A 22,731-nucleotide genomic window follows, 5' to 3' on the forward strand; every position below is an offset into this window, starting at 1 on the left:
AGTTTTGGTGATTCTGATCATAATGATCAATCTGATCAGTCACCTAAACGTGTTTCTGATCATCTCAGTTCAGAACCAGAAAATATTCAGCAAAGCAACATTCCATTTTATCCTTCAGTCACTTTCAAATTACATGCTGAAATGACTATTGGATCAGATGTGCGTGCTGCTACTCCTCAGATATCAGTCTCCACTGAAGTACCTCAAAATGAAGAATTTCATGATGCAAATCGTGATTTACAAGATGATGAAAATGATGAGACTGAAGTAGTCTTTTCTGAAACATCTCCTGAAGTAAGCCAGAGGAGTTCTTGCACTGATATCATTGTGCATCCTGGTCATTACTCTAAGTGGACTCGATCACATCCAAATGGTCAAGTGATTGGAGATCTAAGTAGAGGGGTTCAAACCAGAAGAGCCACAACCGATCAATGCTTAAATGTCAGCTTCTTATCACTGATAGAACCGAAGAAGATTGACAAGGCTATGAAAGATCCAAGTTGGGTTGAAGCCATGCAAGAAGAGCTGAACCAATTTGAAAGGAACAATGTATGGGAACTTATTCCATGTCCCAGCAATCTGAAGAAAGAACCAATTGGGACAAGATGGGTCTTTCGAAACAAAGTGGATGAAGATGGGCATGTAATTAGAAACAAGGCAAGACTAGTTGCAAAGGGCTATGCTCAAGAAGAAGGGGTTGATTTTGATGAGACTTTTGCACCAGTTGCTAGACTAGAAGCTATCAGAATATTCTTAGCTTTTGCAGCTCATCATGATGTCAAAGTCTATTAGATGGATGTTAAAAGTGCATTTCTGAATGGAGAATTGGAAGAAGTCGTGTATGTTTATCAACCACCAGGATTTGAAAGCAAAGAAAAACCTCACTGGGTGTATAGGTTGAACAAAGCTTTATATGGTTTGAGACAAGCACCTAGAGCCTGGTATGATACTCTAACTCGACATCTTTTAGATAATCGTTTTAAACAGGGTGCAATAGATAACACTTTATTCATCTTGCATGAGAAAGGTGATATCTTACTTGTACAAGTTTATGTTGATGATATTGTGTTTGGGTCTACAAATAAAATATTGTGTGACAAGTTTTCTAACATCATGTCTTCTGAGTATGAAATGAGTATGCTGGGTGAATTGACATATTTCTTGGGTCTTCAAGTAAAACAAACCAAAGATGGTATTTTTATAAATCAAGAAAAATATGTCAGAGATTTAATAAAGAAATATCAATTTGATTCTGTTTCATCCAAAGATACTTCAATTTTCGTACCATTAACTTTGGACTCAGATCCAAATGGAAAACTTGTTGATCCCACAAAATATCGTGGTATGGTGGGATCACTTATGTACTTAACTGCAAGTAGACCAGACATAATATTTGCAACATGCCTTTGTGCAAGATTTCAATCTGATCCTAGGGAAGCACATCAGAATACTGTGAAAAGTATTTTTCAAATACCTTAAAGGTGTTCCCAGACTAGGTCTTTGGTATCCCAAAGGCTCAAGTCTAGATCTCATGGGCTATTCGGATTCTGATCATGCAGGTTGTAAGATAGATAGGAAAAGTACCACAGGTGGTTGTCATTTCCTTGGTGGCAAATTAGTTAGCTGGACGAGCAAGAAGCAGACTGTAGTTTCATTATCCACAGCTGAGGCTGAATACATTTCTGCAGCAAATTGTTGTGCTCAGATTTTATGGATGAAGAACCAATTAACTGATTATGGTGTTAAGTATACCAGAACTCCAATCTTTTGTGATAACACAAGTGCCATCGCAATATCTCATAATCCTGTCATGCACTCCAAAACCAAGCATATTGACCTCGAGTATCATTTCATTTGTGATCATATTATAAAAGGTGATATTGAAATTCATTTCATCCCCACTGATAAACAACTAGCTGATGTTTTCATAAAACCTTTGGATGTCAAAACTTTTAAACATCTTATCAGCGAGTTAGGAATGCTAATACCTGTGTAGCATCTCAGGGGGAATTGACAAAAAATATTTTGGCAAGAAAAGGAAACTTTTCGCTGAGGGGGAATTTTTGCCTCAGAAAATATTCTGTCTGAAATGGTTCAGAATTTGAGAGACTTCAGAATTTATTAAAATGAGATGATTCAGATTGCACTCCCTGACCATCCTCAAAATTTATTGAGTCAACATCTGAAGTCACTCAAAACCTTTTATTATTTAAAAGATACTTCATTGGTGAGTGGACACGTGATTTTACTGTACAAAGATACTTTTTTGCTGACGTGTCACACAAGTTGCGCCGTAAAGAAAAATGATCATTGTTTTTGCATTAAAAATGGTTGAATACTTTTGGAAAATGTGGGTTATGGCCGTTATTGCTTTAAATGCGGACGTGTAACCAAAATTATTTCGGATTTCAAACCCAATCAAAATTACTTTTTATTAAAATATCATTATATTTTATCTGGGTTGAAGTTTAAAATTCTTTTTATTTACTTTCCTTGGAAATCCTTTCGTATTTCCTTTTGAAGATATAAATACCTTTTCCAAAATCATTCCTTCGTTTACTTCATTTTTCATTTACTCCCCAATCGTACATTCTCTCTCGATCTCTCTTCCTTCAAATATCTCAAACCCTAAATCACACTTTCTTTTTCATCTTCATCAAATCACATCAAAAGGCAAAACAACCATCCCAAGCAAAATCTCTCATTACTTTTGAATATAATCCTCCAAAGCCTGCAGTCAAGGCTAGTTCAAATTGGCCAGAGAAGTTTGAAGCCAAGGCCATTCGATTCAACATGAACAATTTTAAAGCTACCTTTAATGCCAAAAAGAAAACTCTCATGGGTCGAATTAATAAATTTATTGAGGAATGTCCTCTTTCTTTTGCCTTGACTGTAGACCCAGAGATTCTTTTTCATAGATATCTTTTAGAATTTTGGTACATCGCCGAAGTGAGCAAGGATGATAAATCCATTGCCTTCACTCTCAAAGATGGCACGAAGAAATGTGTCATCACTTTGGATGGATTCAGAGAGGCCCTCCATCTGAATTATTTGCAAGAACCTGCTGCCTTTGCAAAAAGGTTAAAAGGTGTAAACTTTAGAGAAGTGTTGGTGGAGAAGGGGCATGATAACATGGTGGATGGTGATGGTAATTTGAAAACCTCGGGGCACATTTTTATTTTGGGGTTTAGAAACTGATGGTGGTTTTTTTTATTCTTGTCTTTAAATTTATGTTGTACAAGTAACTATCTACACACTTTAACGAGTAAAGAACCCGGTCAATGCAATATAGCCTAGTGGTAAGTTACAGGATCCTTCGCAGGGACGCGTTGCGTTACCTAATCTAGTAGTACGTGTAATTCTAGTTTATTTGGGGGTTTGTCACTAACTCCTAATAAACTAATACTTTTGACAGTAAAATAAATAAAATCTAACCACGCGCTTTGCAGCGAGAGGCTAATCTGAAAATAGTTTGGAAAAAGCAGATAACAGTTTTTAAATTAAAATACTTGTTTGGCATCTCCGATCTCATGGTACGACCAAATACTATCTTACTGGTTAGTTAGCCTATTGGAAACTTAATCACAGTTCAGATTCTCGTTAGATTCACTTTATCTAGTTAGTAGTGCTGTCGCTAGACTCACACTACCCATTAAAACAAATTCTCGCTAGATTCATTGTTTTAAGCATTATGACCTAAAGTTTGTGTTACTAATTCATCTTTTAATTACCTGGCTCTTAAGCCATGACGAGATATAATTCCCTCCGGTGACCACAGTGCTCGTTTCCAAATCAAAGGATCGCGTCTGGTATTGTTAAGCTTCATGTTCAATTCATCCTAGTTACTCATGATTCTGGATCCTTCGGTTTCAAGTGAATCACTTTTTACTTCTAGTTATAGACCGACTAGTTGTTTTCTGTCCTAGCATGTTAGTCCTAGTGCATGATCATAGACAACCATTAGAATTAAACTAATATGTTCAGATATAAAACAAATAGCAACATGAATTACTAATAAACATGGATCTACGATAAACAGTAAAGCACACTCCAACAGAATCTAAACAAACACAATAAAACAATAAGTGTCTACATGATCACATTGATCCAAACAAGTATTCAGCCTACTAGCCTAGCATTATTAAAGGTATAACAAAGTCTGAGAAGATAAAAGACAGTTCAATAACAAAGAGTAAATAAAGATGAAAGATCTAGACCAAGAGTGAAGATCGGAAGGTGTTTAGATGCTCCAAAACCTTCTTGGAATCTGCAATTTCGATCTAGGGTTATTCATGGGCGGCTAGGGCTGCTGAATCGGCTCTCTTTTAGGGTTTTGAGGGTTAGTTCGACTTAAATAGGTGTTAAAGTCTGTTTCAGATCTGGGCCGACCAGCGGTGCTGGTGGGCAGACCAGCCGCGCTGGTCCTGGGCTTCCTTGGGCTAGCGGCGCTGGTTGGTTGAGGATCGGACGCTGGTGAGTACCAACGGCGCTGGTTAGGTGGGCAGTGACCGCTGGTGGCTGTTGTCTTGCACTTATGTCTTCGTTTGGCTCCCGAACCACTTCCTTGTGTCTTGTAACTTCATAGGCTTCCTTCTTGAGTCACATGATGTCATTTACCCTCTCTCGCATCTTCTGGGAACCTGCATAATCACATCATTCATTAAGTACCAATAGTTCCAGAATAATAACTCATTTAAGCATAGAAATGAAGCGTTTCTTTAGGGGTTTTTATCACAAAATGGACGCTCATCAGAAACTGTTGGAGATTTTTCTGGACTCACATAGTTGAGTGCCTAGGTGGAAATTATGGTGGGTTGGACCAGATCTCACTGATCCACGTGGAGATGGGTTATTATTTATGGAATGGGATAAATGTGGACTATGCTGAGATGCTTTTCTCTCAGCTGATGGCTAAATCAAAAGGAAAAAGAAGTCCACATATCTCATTTCCCAGATTTCTGAGCGTCTGTTTCATGCATATTCTGGGAGACGCTTACTCTAAAGGGGTACCTTAGCAGTCAACCACAAAGTTCTGCAAGGATCTATCAAGGCTTTCTACATCTGATCCAGAACCTGAACTTTCTGCTGCCGCGCCATGGCTCAGGTAATTTCTAAAACTAACACAGCACTACCAGCTGGCTCAGAAAGATCACTGGGCGGGTCGCAAAAGAATGCGAGACCCACCGGTGCATCTAGTGACAAATTATTGAGGTTGTTCAAACCCAAAACAACCTAAACCTCCCAATCACAAGATCCCCCATCCGATGACCAACCTGAGGATCTTCCAAAAGATCCCTCAGGATCTCCAAAGGACTTATTAAAACGTCATAAATTTAAGAAGTCCTCATAGCCCAAGGACATTAGCACCGAAGCACACTGTTAGAAATCCAAAAATAGTGATACATTGTATTTTAAGCTATGGACTTACTTGTTGTTAAGTCATGAGTTGATAATTTCTAAGGTTGAGGGGCTAATAGTGTTAATTAGCATAGTTAGATAGTTTAGACTATAAATAGCCCTCAATTCCTTAGAAATTATAACTTGACATATTAACAACACATTCTATATACCATTACACCTGAATATCACACTCTTGATTCCAATTCTCTCTCAATACACACACAAACACCAAGAACACACACACTAACCAAACACCATTATTGATGTGAATTCGGTTGATAAAATCGTGTTGATTACACACACCCTTTTGGTACCTCCCAAAAGGAACCAGAAGAATCGAGTCAAAGGGAAAACGAAAGTCCCTTAGACACCGGATCTACGAGATTAGATAACTAATGTTTGAGTGCGGAAAATCTCGAACACTAGCAATCAACAATATTCGGTAAGCCGAATACACGAACAACGAATAGTACACGAATGAAATAACGAAACCTTGTATTAATTCGGTAATAACGATTACAATTAATACACGAGCTCACAAAATACCGAAACACGAACTAGGGAGATTCCCTTTAAACATAAGGTTTAATCTCCTATTTATACTAATCTGGACCGAAACTTATTCTCAAGACCAAAGCCCGAACCAATTCGGCCCAATGAGGTCTAGCTAGACCTCCAAGACCGGTTTAGTTACCGTTTCGATTAACTTGGTCGTTTATGACCTTATTACATACAAAATAAAACGTTTAACTAATTACATATACAAATGACTCAAGATAAACTTCTATAATGATGTTGTCACCCGGAAATGCACCAACAGACTCCCCCTTGACATCAGCATTTAGAAGTTTTCATCGATCTTCAGAGTCTTCAGTTGTAATACATAAGCAATAGTAACAAAAATGCACAAACAGACACCCTTTGACTATTGCCACCAATTCTGACAATCATTAGTTAAAAAATCTGCATCAACAGACTTCCATTTAACCAATGATATCAGGTCTTCTTTTGGTAAGACTTGATCTTCATGCGCTGCACACTAATCTTTAAACTGCAAAATCTCTGTATCCTTCTGACAGCTAACAAATCGAATACACAGATTGTAATTCTCCCCCTCAACATTATCCTTCTCCAAATTAAGCTCTAAGCAATATTATCATGCCAAACATCATAACTTCAAAGTAATCGATAAATCATTGCTTCCAAGCAATCCAGATTTCATCGATTCCCCAAGTAATAACAAATATCATGCAAGACAACATAGCTAAATCCATTTGATCTTCAAGCTTAACCGACATATGACAGAGAATTTGAATCTCCAACAATCAGTATTGAATTTAATCAGCTCCCCCAAAGATAAGAAATTATGTAACTTGAATTTTAGATATGCAACACTCACAAGATCCATGTCTTTAACCAATCGTGTCTGACGTTGTCTTGTAACTTCACAAATCCACCAATCACCTGACGTCTTTTGTACCAAATCTCCCCCTCAAGGTAAGCATCTCCAAAATACATAGAGAACCACTTAATCTGCAACCCTTTCACTAGTTACCGGATTAATTATCTCTACATCATTGGCATAAAATTAAGGTTTGATCATCAACTACTTGAGTACAAATGATTAATTTCATCCCAAAAGCTCTAAGACAAAATCCCAAACACATGCTCAACAAAGATCATCTACAGTTTAATCGACTTTCAACCCTAGTCTTCAATCTTCATCTGATTCATCTAAATCACCTAATTTATAATCAGGCGCCTTTGATCCAAAAATTAGGTCAGACACATGTCACATGGATTCAAAACCAGAAAGATACCATGATTGAACTCTGTCAAAACTTAATGATCTTCTTTGTTTCAAGTAACCAGAATTTTGTATAGAAAACATGGAAGATTATAAATTTTTATCCCCCCATTTTCTCTACAAAATTCTTAAAACAACCAGTATGTTTGTTTTTGGTTTCAGCTAATCTCTCATTCTTATCTTCCTCCCACGGTTGTTCACATATGTAATCAAGAGGTAACCCAGTAACTCCTTGTCTGAACAACCTTTTTGGCCTGATCTTGAATTTTCCCTAAGATTTCCCAGAATCTTCTATAGAAGATAGACCTCGAGCCATCAATGTTTCAAAAGGATAAGTAAAGAACCTAAACTCGACCAAGCTTACAAGTCCCAAACTCGAATACGGAATTTCAACCAAAACTCAAATGAGTTTTCAAGTTCAAAACTCAAACAAGTTAGACCTAAGCTTAACCAAGATTACAAGTTCCTCAGTTCAAGGATAAGTTCGGAACCTAACGATTGTTCAAAGTCTACAAGTCCAAAACTCGAAAGACACATTTCGAACCTTAACTCAAGTGAGTTTATGAGTTCAAAAAATAGTCGGAGAATTTCAGACCTAAACTTGAGAAAAAGAAAAAAAATTTGTTACCCAATGAAACCGAACTAGACCTTGGTCTAGCTAGATCTTGTACGAGCTAGACCTTGATCGAGCTAGACCTTGGTCTAGCTAGGCCTTTGTCGAACATACCACAAAAACCGAAACACAAAGTTCAAGTCGCAAGGATGTGTCAACACGTTGTAAGAACTTAAGATTGTTCAAGTATGTAAGTTCAAAATTCGAAAGACGAAGCTTCAAATCCGAACTCAAGAAAGATTCGAATTCAAAAACCGCGTCTAAGAGTTTCAAAACTTTTACCTTAAACCAAACCTTCGAAAACCTTACAAATGAGTCGATTGGTTTTTATAGGACAAGGAACCGAAAGGAAGTTTACTTGATCGGCAAGAAGGTCGAGCTAGAACTTGGTCGAACTTGAGTTTAAACGAGCGGCTCACAATTGTTGAAATTCTAACCCCGAACCAATACACGATCCAAAGCTCTAATACCAATTGAAAGTCCCTTAGACACCGGATCTACGAGATTAGATAACTAATGTTTGAGTGCGGAAAATCTCGAACACTAGCAATCAACAATATTCGGTAAACCGAATACACGAACAGTGAACAGTACACGAATGAAATAACGAAGCCTTGTATTAATTCGGTAATAACGATTACAATTAATAGACGAGCTCACAAAATACCGAAACACGAACTAGGGAGATTCCCTTTAAACATAAGGTTTAATCTCCATTTTATACTAATCTAATATGGACCGAAACTTATTCTCAAGACCAAAGCCCGAACCAATTCGGCCCAATGAGGTCTAGCTAGACCTCCAAGACCGGTTTAGTTACCGTTTCGATTAACTTGGTCGTTTATGACCTTATTACATACAAAATAAAACGTTTAACTAATTACATATACAAATGACTCAAGATAAACTTCTATAATGATGTTGTCACCCGGAAATGCACCAACAGAAAACCCACAAGCAACCATCTCAAAAATTTATGTAGGAGGAGATGGTGAAGAAAACTTAAGTGTGTCAGCCCAACACACAATAGAAGTTGAGTCTGCACTTGCACCCCCCGAAACTTCAAAAATCTTACACTCTTCTATTGCACAAACTGTTGATGTTTCTCAGGTGATACCCAGAGAAACTGAGGTTTCAACTTCTGCGGCCAATGAAGAGATTCTTGGAGATAGCACAAGAATTACTGAGGCAACCCCGGTATCGACTATTGCAGGCAAAGATGCTACGGCGGAGCCTATCTCTATAACTGGTAACGATGCGTCTGCTTCTGAAGCAGTTGTTGAACCAGTAGCAGGTTCAGATACTAGTGACCTGAACCTGGGCATATCTGATCAGAATGTTGCATCAACTTCATTCTGGGATTAAGATGAGCTATCTCAGGGGAATCTTGATTCCCTTGCTGACTTTGAGTTTGACGAGGACCTACTGGAGGAGAATCACTTGCCTGGTTCTGATCCAACCTTCAACCTCGCAAACGTCCAACCTACCCCAGAAAATCCAAATATACTTGTTGAAGAACCATACCGCCCACCACCTATTTCACATGAACATCCTTTGTTTCCTGAAGGCTCAACACCAGCTTACATTACCTCCTCAACTTTTCAACCACAGCTACAACATCTTCACCCTCAGATTCACCAAGTCCCAGAGCCCATTAATTATGATGAAGAAGCTGAAAAGGAGTTGGACTCTGATGAAGAAGTTGAGAAGGAGTTGGACTCTGAAACAGAATTTGATAGTCCAACTGAAATGCAAATTGATAATGTTTTACATGGGCTTGGGTTGAGGACTTGACAAAATCTCTAACTGCCAACACTAGCTCTAGTGCTGATATGAAAGGTGCTTAGATCTTCCTTGGAACTGAGTTGACCAAAGTTGCTGGAAATGAGGGGCTAGTAAGTGGGAAGCTGAACGAATTGATGATGGCTTGTAATAATATTAGCTCAGCCATCAGAGAAGCCTTTAAACTAACCAAGAGGGATGTGCAGAATTCTGTTGTTGCCAATCTAACATCCAGTGTTGAATTAATGAAGAAAGAAGTCTTGGCAGTTGCAAAGGAGGTGAATGAGTTGGTTAAGAAGCTAGGGGTTGATGATGTTATAGAAAAGGTGCACTTGGAGTTGTCTCAGAATTTGGTGGCACAATTGACAACTGCCATTGCATCTAATTTTGAAAAAAAAGTTAAGGAGATGGTTGATGACTTGACATCAAAGGATAATGCAAGGATGGACAAAGCTGTTCAAGAAGTGAATAATTCTGTGTCCATCCTTGACAAATCTATCAAGAACCAGTCTCAGAAGTTGGATGAGATTTTGGTATTGCTGAGGAAAGAGCCTGCAGCTGTTGTTCCTCCTCCCCCATCTTTTTCTGAAGATGATAGAAAGGTGCTGAAGGAATTACTAGAGCATGAGAAGCTGAACCTGAATTCTTCATTCAGACGAAGAGCTCAGTTTTCTACCATGTCAAAAGGGATTTCTGATAGCATTACACAAGAAAGTTGGGAACTTTTTAAAGGCATGCAATCTGCTATCGATTTATATGCGAAGATGCCTGCAGAGGTCCCCAAAGGGGGAATTATTGGCTTGATTGCTAGTTCGCAAGAACTAATTGAAGCAACCGGAAGGCAATCTGAAGCTGAGGGGGAATTGCAGCAGAAGAAACAAGCTGAACCACAACCTTTTGAACCTGCAAAGAAAGACAAAGGAAAAGCTCAGATGGTTGAAGAACCCAAGAAGAAAGGGTCTAAGGGTTCTGGTTTAGTTGGTGAAAATGTTAATGAATATGGGTATCCTCTGCACGATCTTGGTGCAGATGAAAAATAAGTTGAAGGCTCTACAGAAGCAAGTCTCCAATCAATACATCATCTGGAGAGAAAATAAAGAAAAAGAAATAGCACAACATACCTCAATGGGTACCCTAGATCATGTGGATGCTGCAGCTCTTGGATTGTCACTAGAAAGATATCAGAAAATCTAAAATGATCCAAGAGTGCAGAAGGCATTAGAAGAAATGGGTGAGCATGAATATGGAATGAAGTACTCACCTCTGGAACAAAAGCTGGACCATCTCACATTTAAATTGTCCATTGGGGACTTGGTGAAAAATAGAACAAAAGAGATGGAAATAAAGAAGAAGGAAATTCTGGCTGGCGTTCTAAAGGTTGAGAAAGAGTTGTCAAAGCCCCCATCAAAGCCCAAAGTGACTGGACCTAGAACTTCAAGAAAACATTCTCGTGATGCAAATTTTTCAACCTTTGTGCCATTTCCTGACGATACTGCTGCAGCTCAAAAGAAAGCTGAAATAGCTCAGTATGAGCATTATCTGAAGCATCGATCTCATCCTGCCAAGATCACGGATGTAGAAATAACAAAGGAGGATGGATTGAGTCTTTTTGATATGGTGGTTTCAAGGGAAAGAAGGGTCCCATCAGAATACAATCAGGTTTCAGTGCACGAGTTTGGGATCTTAGAACATAAAGAGATCATCCCAATTCTGAGGGAAAAGCCAAAGTCTCATTTGATAGGAGCATTCTTAAAGAAGATTCAGCAAAATTTTTAGGCTAAAAATGAGATGGAGGCTATATTGTTTGGGAAGAAGGAGTCCCCTCTGAAGAGGAAAGCTACTGATGCACCTTCTGGCTCAAGGGCTCCAAAGAAGTAGTTTACTCTATAATTTTCTTGCACTTGTAATTATTTTCAACTTTTATGTACTTGTAACAAATTCTGAGATTCTGTACTATTTATATGTTGCAAGTCTTTCATTACAAGTAGATAGGTTTAAGTTAGAAAACTCACAAGTTAAATTTCTAAGGCATTAATGACCTATAAGATGTCCTTAGAAAATTTTCACATAATTTAAACAAAACTTGCTTTTTAGACTTACAAACATGTATAGATAGAAGTCAAAAAATGCATGTAATATTTTAGAACAAATAGGGGGAATTTGTTAGGTCGAAAATCGACCAAGTATAATTTGTTAAGAAATATTGAAGTTCAGAGAAGATACTTGTACATAAATTCTGAGGAGTCTCTCAGAATTAGTTCTCTGAAGCTTCGCTCAGATCAAGATCAACACATCTGAAGACATTCATTCTGAAGTCGAAGACTGAAGAATGAAGAAGAGAAACTTTTGAGAAGCAGAGCTCTGAGAAGATTTTATCTGATTGGAGATCTGAAGCCGCTCAGTGAAAAAGTATTTACAACACTTTTTCATTGATTACGAGGAAGTCCTTTTTTACAATACTTTAACTGCCTTTACCCGGTTAATAACTTTATACCTGGTATTGTGCTAGTTTTAGTAAAAGGTTGGGAATAAAGTATGTCAAGTCATATCAAAGAAACTTACATACTTTACCTTAAAGAAACATGTCATGGATTTGTCCTACAAATCCATAAATGCACCCAACCATATTTGTACGGCATTTGCCATGTCGTCAAGACATGTTTGCCAATAAATATAAGACTTCTCACACTTGCAAAAATGCTTGGAACTTTGGCATTGCAATGTGTGATATATACTCTAAGTAAACTTAAGAGTATTTCCTTGTTGTTTAGATCATTTGTATTTCAAGGTTGTTTAGATACTTTCACACTTGTGATTATCTTTGTTCTGCAATAACCTTTATATTTTGTTTATAGAAATAAATAAAATACATTGAAAAATACATCTCGACTCCTTGCCATAATACTTGATTATATTTAGTATTTATATAGTTTCAAGCACTTGTTCTTATTTATCTTACTTGTCCATATCCATTATCTGGATCGTAATTCTAAACTAGTCTTTATCTAGATTAGAATTACTTGCCAGTCGGGTTACTTGATATACTTGTTATTATTGTTATATATTTGTGATATTGTTTTTGACTAACATCTTGTGTAGGGGAACTCACACTTTGGTTGATGATATAAAGTCATTAAATGTCAAATTGAATGAGTCTACCCCTGGTTTGAAAGAAATAGAAGATAAAATTTCTAACCTAAAATATGATTGTTGTATAAAAGATTCTCTTTTATCAACAACTTGAAAAGAAAAATGAGGAATTCAAAACTGAAATAGATTTTTATCAAGAAAAGTTGTACAAGATTAATCGAACTTATCAACAAATCTATTTGAATAGGCCAAGAAATTCAAAAACTCAACTCAACTCAGGGTTAGGCTATGTCAATCCAGTTGACTTGTTCAAAGCACAAGAAGAGGTTCCTTCTTTGTATAAAGAATCTCATATGAAAAGTGGGATGACTGATCAATTTGTGAGACCAAGTCATGGTGATTTGAGGCAGATGGTTTTCTAAAGAAGAGTCCAAATGTTTACTTCAATTATAAATTAATTGATGAGTCATTTGATTTTTTAACTCGTCCTGTGTGTCAAAGCAATAAAGACAATCATGAGATTGAGGTTCCAGCAATTCTTGAGTGTTTTCAGGAAAAACCTTTGGATAATTCTATTGCATTTCCAAAACCTAAAAATATCAGACCATATATACCTCAAAGTGTTTTGGAAAAAGAAATTGATGATTTGAAAAAGTCACTTGATGTAAAAAATGCACTCATAGAAAATTTGAAGACTCAAAGTCACTGTGATAACAAAAGAAACCCATCCAAGACAACTTCCCTCATTTGTGATCAACCGGGGTGCTCTATATGTGAAATTGTGAATGAAACTGAGCAAACCAATTCTGAAAACATTAAAACTTCAAATCAGTCTACTTGTTCAATTTGTGAAAATTTGAATGCATCTGTACAAATTGATCTTGAAGTTATGCATGTTTTTGTCTAAACTAAATGTAGTCAAGATGAATATGATGATGTTTCTGTTAATCCAAATGATATTTATTTTGATACATCCATTACCAAGCTTTCAGGAGAAACTCAAACTTACTTGAATAAATTTGATGATGCAATCAAAAAGTTTGTAAAGGAAAATGATCAACGAATAAAAGTGGCTGAAGAACTTAATAAAGTCAAAGTGGAACTAGCTTTAACAAAATTGCAACTTCAATCGTTTTTGGACAAAGAAAAAGCATCAAATTCATTTAAGCAAAGTTCATTTCAAACAAATGTGACTGAATCGAGTGTGAAATTGGAAACATAATCTCAGCTGTTTAATGATTTTATGAATAGAAATCATAAATTTAATCCTGACTTTGAAAAACTCTTTGAGAAAAAGGAAAACAAACTTGAATTTGCTGAGACAAAGATTCCAAAATCATACTCTTCATTACATACCCAACAAGGTAATATGACAAGACCAAAGCTCACAAAAGCTTCTCGTGCATTCAAGACTTCTGGTGACTCAAAAACAAATAAAGTTAAAACTGAAGTTAAGTCACCAAAAGAAGTAAAACTCCACAAGATTTCAAAAACGATGTAGAATGAATTATTAGGTAACACACAACTGAAGCCTCAAACAAACTCTAGTATTCCTAGGTAGTCTCAGACGACCTCTAAGTCCACTTTAAAGGTAGTTAGAGACACAACCTCAGGGGTTACTAAATATAAAGATCAGTATGGTTGGTTGTCACCTAATAATATTAAGAAAGGTCAAATGAGTAATGAAACCATCAAGAAGAATCCTGGCAAGAACACAAAGACAAATTTGTTTTCTAATTTCAAGAATGTTCAAGTTTTGAGGTGACGTGTGCTTAACTAGTAGTAGTAAATGGATTCCTAAAGATAGATTTTTACATGCTTCTAGAAAAATCAAGCTTGATGGCATTTCAATTCAAATCAAACAAGTGTGGATTGTTCGTAGATCAAAATCAATAGATAGTGCTAATACATCTAGAACTACTCCCGCTTGTACCAAAACTTGTGTTTAATCTGTGTTTTTGTTTAACTTGTAATTCGTATGTGACATTTGAACAATTATGTGTGTTTGTTTGTTGTGATTGAATAAATTCATGTTTGTGTGCTCTTGTTTGTTTTTGATTATGTATATGTGTATTTGCATTTTATCCCTCTCACCTGCAAGGACACAGTATATGTGGGTACTTTAACACTATAACTTGTCTTTGCATGAATATCTAATTTGCGTTTGGTATGTTGACTCGGGATGTTCTCGTCATATGACTGGTAACAAGTCATTACTCACCAATTTTGTTGAGAAGTTTATGGGAACGGTCAGATTTGGAAATGATCATTTTGCCCCAATTCTTGGTTATGGGGACATTGTCAAGAATGGAAATACTATCAAGAGAGTTTCCTATGTTGAAGGCTTAGGTCACAATCTTTTTAGTGTTGGACAATTCTGTGATAATGATCTTCAAGTGCTTTTCAAAAGATACGAATGCAAAGTTCAAATTGCAGAGGGGGTAGATATTCTCATTAGAACAAGGGACAATAATTTGTTCACCATTGATCTTAATACTATTCCAACTCTGTCTTCTGACATTTGTCTTCTCTCAAAATCCTCTGCAAAAAATTAGTGGTTATGGCATCGTCGTTTGTCTCATCTTAACTTTCAAACTATCAATGCTTTAGTGGATAAACAACTTGTTTAAGGTCTTCCTGATTACAAGTACGAATGTGAACATGTTTGTCCGGCTTGTGCTATTGGCAAGATGAAGAAGGCATCTCACAAACCAAAGAAACATCTGAGTATCGAAGGTTCTTTGCATCTTTTGCATATGGATTTGTGTGGACCAATGAAAGTTAAAAGCATTCATGGAAAGCGATACATTCTTGTAATTGTTGATGATTATTCTCGTTACACTTGGGTATTCTTTCTTCATGCCAAAAGTGGTGCTCCAAAAGAAATTATTGATTTCATCAAGCAAACCCAAGTCAATCTTCAATCCTCAGTTCGAATTGTTCGTTCAGACAATGGCACAGAGTTCAAGAATTCAACAATCGATTCTTTCTTTAAGTCATTAGGCATTACTCATCAATTATCTGCCACAAGAACACCTCCACAAAATGGAGTAGTTGAACGTCGAAATCGAATTCTTGTTGAAGCAGCTAGAACATGCTTGCCTACTCAAAGCTACCTCCAAATCTCTGGGCTGAAGCTATAGCTACTGCTTGTTTTACTCAAAACAGGTTCATTATCAACAAGAGATTTGACAAAACTCCATATGAGGTGATCAATAAAAGAAAACCCAATGTGAACTTCTTACACATTTTTAGATGTGTTTGTTATGTTCTCAATGATCGAGACAATTTGGGTAAGTTTGAACCAAAAGGTGATGAGGCATACTTTATTGGTTACTCAAGAGAATCGATTGCATATCGTGTGTACAATCGTTAAAAGAAGAAGATAGTTGAGAGTATGAATGTTCGATTTGATGAACTCTCTGGAATGGTTCTTGAACAAAACAGTTCAAGACCCTAACTTAATCGGCCACAAGCTTCCGCAACAACAACCGCTTCAAATGTCAAATCTCAATTCAGTACTCCGACCACAGAGGATTAGGGTATTCTGTTTGAAGAATTTTACCATGATCATCCAAGAATGTTTGAACTTGGTTTAGATACACATACAGTTTCCAGTACCATTAATACTTCTTCAGCACCAAATGGATACGATGAGTCATCACCATCGCTCGCTTCAAATATATCATCTCCATCATCTGATTCTCCTTTAGATACTACCACTTCTGATTTGCAAGGTCCACATACTCATAGTTCTCAAGTGACAAATCCCGACACTAATCCTGAAGTTTATACCTTTGAAGACTTTGTTGAACCAATGACAACTTCGTTTGAGCATGTAACTGCACAACATACTTTGACTTTTATTGATACTGAAGAATTGAATGATCCACAAAAACCTCTTCGTCACTCAACAAAATGGACTAGATCTCATCCGATTTCTCAGATAATTAGCAATCTAGACTCAGGAATACAGACAAGATCTGTTTCCGTAAATGAATGTCTGTTTGTGAACTTCATGACTATAGTTGAATCAAAAACTGTCGATGAGGCACTCAGAAGTCCAAATTGGGTGAAAGCTATGCAGGAAGAACTCAATCAATTTGAGAGGCTTAAAGTGTGGAGATTGGTTCCGAATCCTTACAAGAACAAAGAACCAATTAAAACCAAATGGATGAAAACGGAGTTGTTGTACGAAACAAAGCACGTTTGGTTGCAAAGGGATATTGTCAACAAGATGGCATAGATTATGATGAGACGTTTGCACCTGTTGCACGAATTGAAGAAATACGTATGATTCTTGCTTACGATGCTTACAAAAATTTTATTGTATATCAAATGGATGTCAAAACAGCATTTTTGAACGGAGTTCTCAAGGAAGAGGTCTATGTTGAACAACCAGAAGGCTTTGTGAACTCTACACATCCAGATTATGTCTACAGGTTAGATAAGGCACTGCATGGTTTGAAACAAGCTCCTCGTGCCTGGTATGACGCTCTCACTGCTTTTCTTTTGAAATCTGGGTTCAACAAAGGTTCAATTGACACTACCTTGTTCATTAAACGACAAGGTAGTGACATTATTTTAATCCAGATTTATGTTGACGATATAATTTTTGGGTCGACTAACCCTAAGTACTGCAAGAATTTTTCTGCACTAATGATTAACAAGTTTGAAATGAGTATGATGGGTGAGTTAAACTTTATCCTTGGTCTTCAAGTCAAACAGTTGTCACATGGTATATTTATTTGTCAAAATAAATATATTCTTGACATGTTGAAAAAGTTTGATATGTTAAATTGTCAACCAATTGGAACACCCATGGAGCCTCGCACAAAAATTCATGCTGATTTAAATGGTAAATCTTTTGATCAAAAGAAATATCGTAGTATGATAGGGTCACTCATGTATTTGACTGCAAGTTGCCCGGATATTATGTTTTCCACATGTATGTGTGCAAGGTACCAGGCCAATCCCAAAGAAAGTCATTTTCAAGCCGTCAAGTGGATTTTCCGTTACCTTAAAGGCATAGTGAACCTTGGTATATGGTATCCTTTTGGATACCAGCTTTCAGTTAGTTGCATATTCGGATGCTGACCATGCAGGTTGTAAGTTGGATAGAAAGAGCACTTCGGGAAGTGTACAGTTTTTAGGGGATAGGTTGGTAAGTTGGTTTTCAAAGAAGCAGAATTGTGTATCTACATCTACTGCAGAAGCTGAATATGTTGCTGCAGCTAGCTGTTGTTCACAAGTTCTTTAGATGAAGACACAATTAACTGATTATGGATTTCAGTTTGAAAGAATTCCTATCTACTGTGACTCTAAGAGTGCCATTTCAATATCCTGCAATCCAGTTCAGCAAACAAAAACCAAGCACATAGATGTTCGGTACCATTTTATTAAAGATCATGTTGAGAAAGGCAACATCAAACTCTATTTTGTCCCCACTGACTACCAGCTGGCAGACCTTTTCACTAAACCACTGGATGAACAGAGGTTCAATTTCCTAAAAACAAAGTTAGGAATGCTTGATTTACAAACTTAATTGCTTTAATGCCATGTATTCTATGTTCATTTTCTGTTTCAAACATTGATTTGTTTTACTTGTTCATACATGCAATGTTTGAGGGGGAGAAAAATGGTAGAATGCATGATTTTAGGGGGAGTTTGTAAATCTTATTCTATTGTTTCTCTTATATGCTTAATTCAAGGGGGAGTATGCAAATGCATGTAAATATATGTGTGATTGTTATTAATTGTCATGTTTTGTTAGTATTTTTCTGCTATTTGTGTTTTTGTTTTAAAATTGGAAAACCAAATACAAAATTAGAAAAGATTTTTTCTTTTTTTTGTTTTCAGTTTATTTTACTTTTATTCTTGTTTGTTTTAATTAATTAATTTATTTATTTATTTTTTTGCCAAAATTTTTTTTCTTGATTAAGTCCAAAATGATGTGAAGTCTAAAAATTTTGTTAGCCCAACTTGCTAAGCTCACTAGACTGAAAACGGGTTGTCACGTGGGTCGATCCACGCCCAAGACCCGGATTTGCATTTTAAAAGGAAATCTCAAAAATGGGCGGGGCTCATTTATTTCTTTTCAAATTTAAAACAGTTTTGGCTGACTCATTTTCTCTCAAAACCGATTATCCTATCTATCATTCACTCAATACTTATTATCCTATCTATCATTCACTCAATACTTATTATCATCCAGGTAATAAACAAAGAAGAGGGTGTGTTTGTGATCTTATCTGGGTTTAGTTCAGTGTTTTTCATCGATCGAATCATTCATTTTAAGGTAATATTCTCATTTTTAAGTTTGAATGCAAGCTGTTTGATTAAATGTCTATATGAACTGATCACGTTTGATATGATTTCTGTGATGATTTGGTATATAGTTTGATGTGTTTAAATGCATGATTAGGGTGTTTATTTGATGGTTATTTGATCTTGATGCTTTAATCTGCTTGTTTGGGGTTTCTGAGTTTGATCATCAAAGGACTGGGTATTTTTCTCTAAGTGTTTGAAAATCTTGTTCTAAGTGCCGAGGTTTTTGCTCGGCAAACAACACAAGTGTCAATAATCATCTTCAAATCATCATATTTTTCTGGGCTTACTTGTTAATATCTTTCTTTTAATAAGGAATGCTAAGGTGTTTGCTCGGCAAACAATTGTTTTCACAAAAACTCATTCAAGTGTTTTCAACTATATAATAAGAGCTCTGAGCTCGGCATACTTCAGTTTTTCATGAAAATCATTGTCTTTGTTGAAAATTTTGGCTAAGTCTTAAAAGTTATTATCTGCAGAGCTATTTGCTCGGCAAATAATACATTTTCTTTCTAAGGCACACTTTACCTATTTGCAGAGCACTAAGCTCGGCAAACCATACACCTTGATGAAAATTCATTTCGTTAACCATTTGCAGAGCAACAAGCTCGACATTTCATACTTTTCATGAAAAAGTTTCTAAGTCATGTTTTTGTTTAATTTATACTATTTGCAGAGGTTTTTGCTCGGCAAACAGTTAAAGTTTCTCTGAAATGACTTGAAAACAATTTTTTCCTTGAAATGATCCTTTAACATTTGGCAATATTCTTGTTCATATCAAAGGATTTTTCATAAAGTTCCATGAAGTCAAATTGAATTAGCTTATTTGCCGAAGTAATTGCTCGGCATTCACTAGACTTCATACACTTTGCAAAACTGATGGTTTAAACTTATATTTCTTCTGTGTGCCGAGGTTTAAGCTCGGCAAATATAACAAGATCTCAAAATTTGTTTTCAAAATCAATTTTTCCATTAAGTATTTTTCTGAGCAACATGTTTCTCCAAAACGTGTTGTTTGCCGAGATCTTAGCTCGGCAAACACATGAAATCAAATCTTAACTTTGTGTTTTTCTAATATCTTTCTTTACTTAGTATGTGTCAAGTATATTTTGATAAAGTACTTGTCTATTTTTGTCTTATGTATGGTCATTTATAGTTTTCATTGGTATTAGGGTAAGCAGCAAGGTATCAACTTTTAATACCTATGTGATTCTATAAATTGTCATGTTTCTTATATATATATTAGGGTGAGAAGCAAGGTATTGAACGCCTTTGTGTACTACCTTCGTTGTCTTATATTTAATATATGTATGAAACATTGTTTTTATGAAAATAATGTGTCTAAGCTGTTCTAATGTGTTTATTTCTTTGTGTGGTGTTTAAAGTCTTTTCTGGTCAAATGTTGGTCAATTTGTTTTTCTTTCAGCTTTTCTTAAATTTAGAAAAAGATGACAATGTTTGAAGAAGGTGCCTCAATGAAGATGCAAGCTAATCAAGCTTTACATATACCATTTCCATTTAAATTCCCGATCATAACTGAGATCCTTAATAATCATCTGTTGAATATAGCTCTCACTAATGGTGCTATAGTTCCAGAAAAGTATGTCTTCGATTTATGGGAATCCATTGAATATACAAAAGCTGATAAGAGAAAGAAATCTGAAGACTACTTTCAATACACATTAGAATCAGAAGGAAAGTATTATCTGTGCAAATTTAACTTAGAACAGTTCAGATCCATCTCGGGATTCCCTGAACGAGAAGAATATGAAGAACTGCCATCTGTAGAAGATATGTTGGCTGCAGTTCAAACCTTGGGCTATGAAGGAGAATTGGCATCTTTGAGAGATTTCAAGAGAATGAATGTGGCTACTTTATGGCATACAATGTATAATGTTTTGAGTACCTGCTTGATACCTTCTTAGAAAGGAATAGATGCTATGACAAAACATTCTTTGTCATTACATTATGCAGCCACTCACAATGTGGAGTGTGACTATGCTAAGATTGTCTGGGAGAAGATGGCTCAAGTTGTTAAAGCCACAGACAAACAAGATAAGAGATACATCCCTTACATCAGATTCTTCACGTTGCTGATTGAAGATGTTCTTGATTCCACAGATGTAATTCCAAAATTGGACGACAGCTTCAAATGTGTCATTGCCATGTACAAGTCAAACATCAGAGGCACAGGCAGTGAGATTGCTAAACCCTTTCCTATTCCACCATTTTTGTTGAACTTGGTACCGACCAATAGTCCCCATCTTAGGACTTATAAAGAGTGGATAGACACGGTAATGGGGTCTGAAAGCCGACAGACTCCTACCCAAACTGTGCATAGGTCGCCAAGTGAGGGTCCTAGGAATATTAAAAGAAAAAGAGGGGTTAGCGGAGAGGGGACTATTGAACCAAAGAGAAGGAAGTCTAAACGGGTATCTTTTGAAGACGAACATGTTCTTGAATCTCCCATCTCACCTATCATTTCATCTTCTCAAACAACACCACCACCATCTCAATCAACACCTTCAATTCCATCAACACCGTCTACACCACTTCCATCTATTTCTTCCCCAATTCCACCAATTCTTTCTCCACCTCAATCATCAACAATTCTTGCAACAACAACAAATATTCCTACTCTAATTCCTGGCAGAAGATTGAAAATGCGAGCTAGAAAGATTAAATCTAGATCTGGTTTGTTGAAGATCACAAAGAAGAAGCACAAAAAGAAACATTCTGCTTCATCTTTTAGCTTACAGAGAGAGGGGTCGGGTACAGTTGATATTGATGAAAATTTTGGTACCTCGACAGATTTTGATGATGAACATACCACACAAACCATTGAAAGTGTGATATCTAATGTTAATATTGAGGATCAGGGCACTGGAGATGATGTTGTGCTGGAGGAAAAAGGCAGGAATGAGGGAGGAGCTGAAAATACCAGAGAGGTTGAGAGGTCTGGACTAGGACAAGGGCAAAAAGAAAACGTTAGCCCTCCAATAGATGAAACCAATGAGTCTAGCCGGGATGACAACCCTAGGATAGAAGTCGAGAGCTCCCCATTCTCGCATGCACAAAACTCTCCTCGCCATTCTGACTCCTCACAACATGAGTTAGCCTCAGAAATGCACGGGGAACAACCACGTTCACCACACTCTCCTCATTTGGAGGATGAGAGTGTTGAAATTAGAGAGGACCAGCCACACCTCTCGCCTTACGTACTGATGTTGGAACAAGCAAAGAGGGACCCACTTTGTGTGACCCTCTAGGACAGCTTGGAAGTCCTGCCTTAGCTAACATCATGCCAGCTTTAGCCGCAGCCAACAGTTCTCCAATAGAGACTAAGAGACAGTATGAACGCCAAGTTGACACTGTTGTTTCTCAGGAACGACCTGAGACTGTATTAACGGGCATTCTTAGTGACCCCGGTGTTGTTAGTGGTGTTGCCCAACAACAAGTCCCGGAAAGTGATTTATCACAGTCTAAGACACAACCCGATTCTAGTTGCGAAGCCACTGAATCTGAAACTGCTGGTGAGGGTCTAACCTGAGGATCTGCAGGAAACCCTGAAACATTTTCAATTGGTTTAGGTCACACCACAAGTGTGCCAACAACCTCCGGGTTGGTTTCACCATTACCTCAAATACCAACGCCAAGTCAAACAACACAAACACCCCAACAAACTTCATCAACTTCTCACCAACAAGACAAA

Source organism: Erigeron canadensis, chromosome 9, assembly GCF_010389155.1.
Source record: "Erigeron canadensis isolate Cc75 chromosome 9, C_canadensis_v1, whole genome shotgun sequence".
In the NCBI taxonomy this organism is placed as follows: domain Eukaryota; kingdom Viridiplantae; phylum Streptophyta; class Magnoliopsida; order Asterales; family Asteraceae; genus Erigeron; species Erigeron canadensis.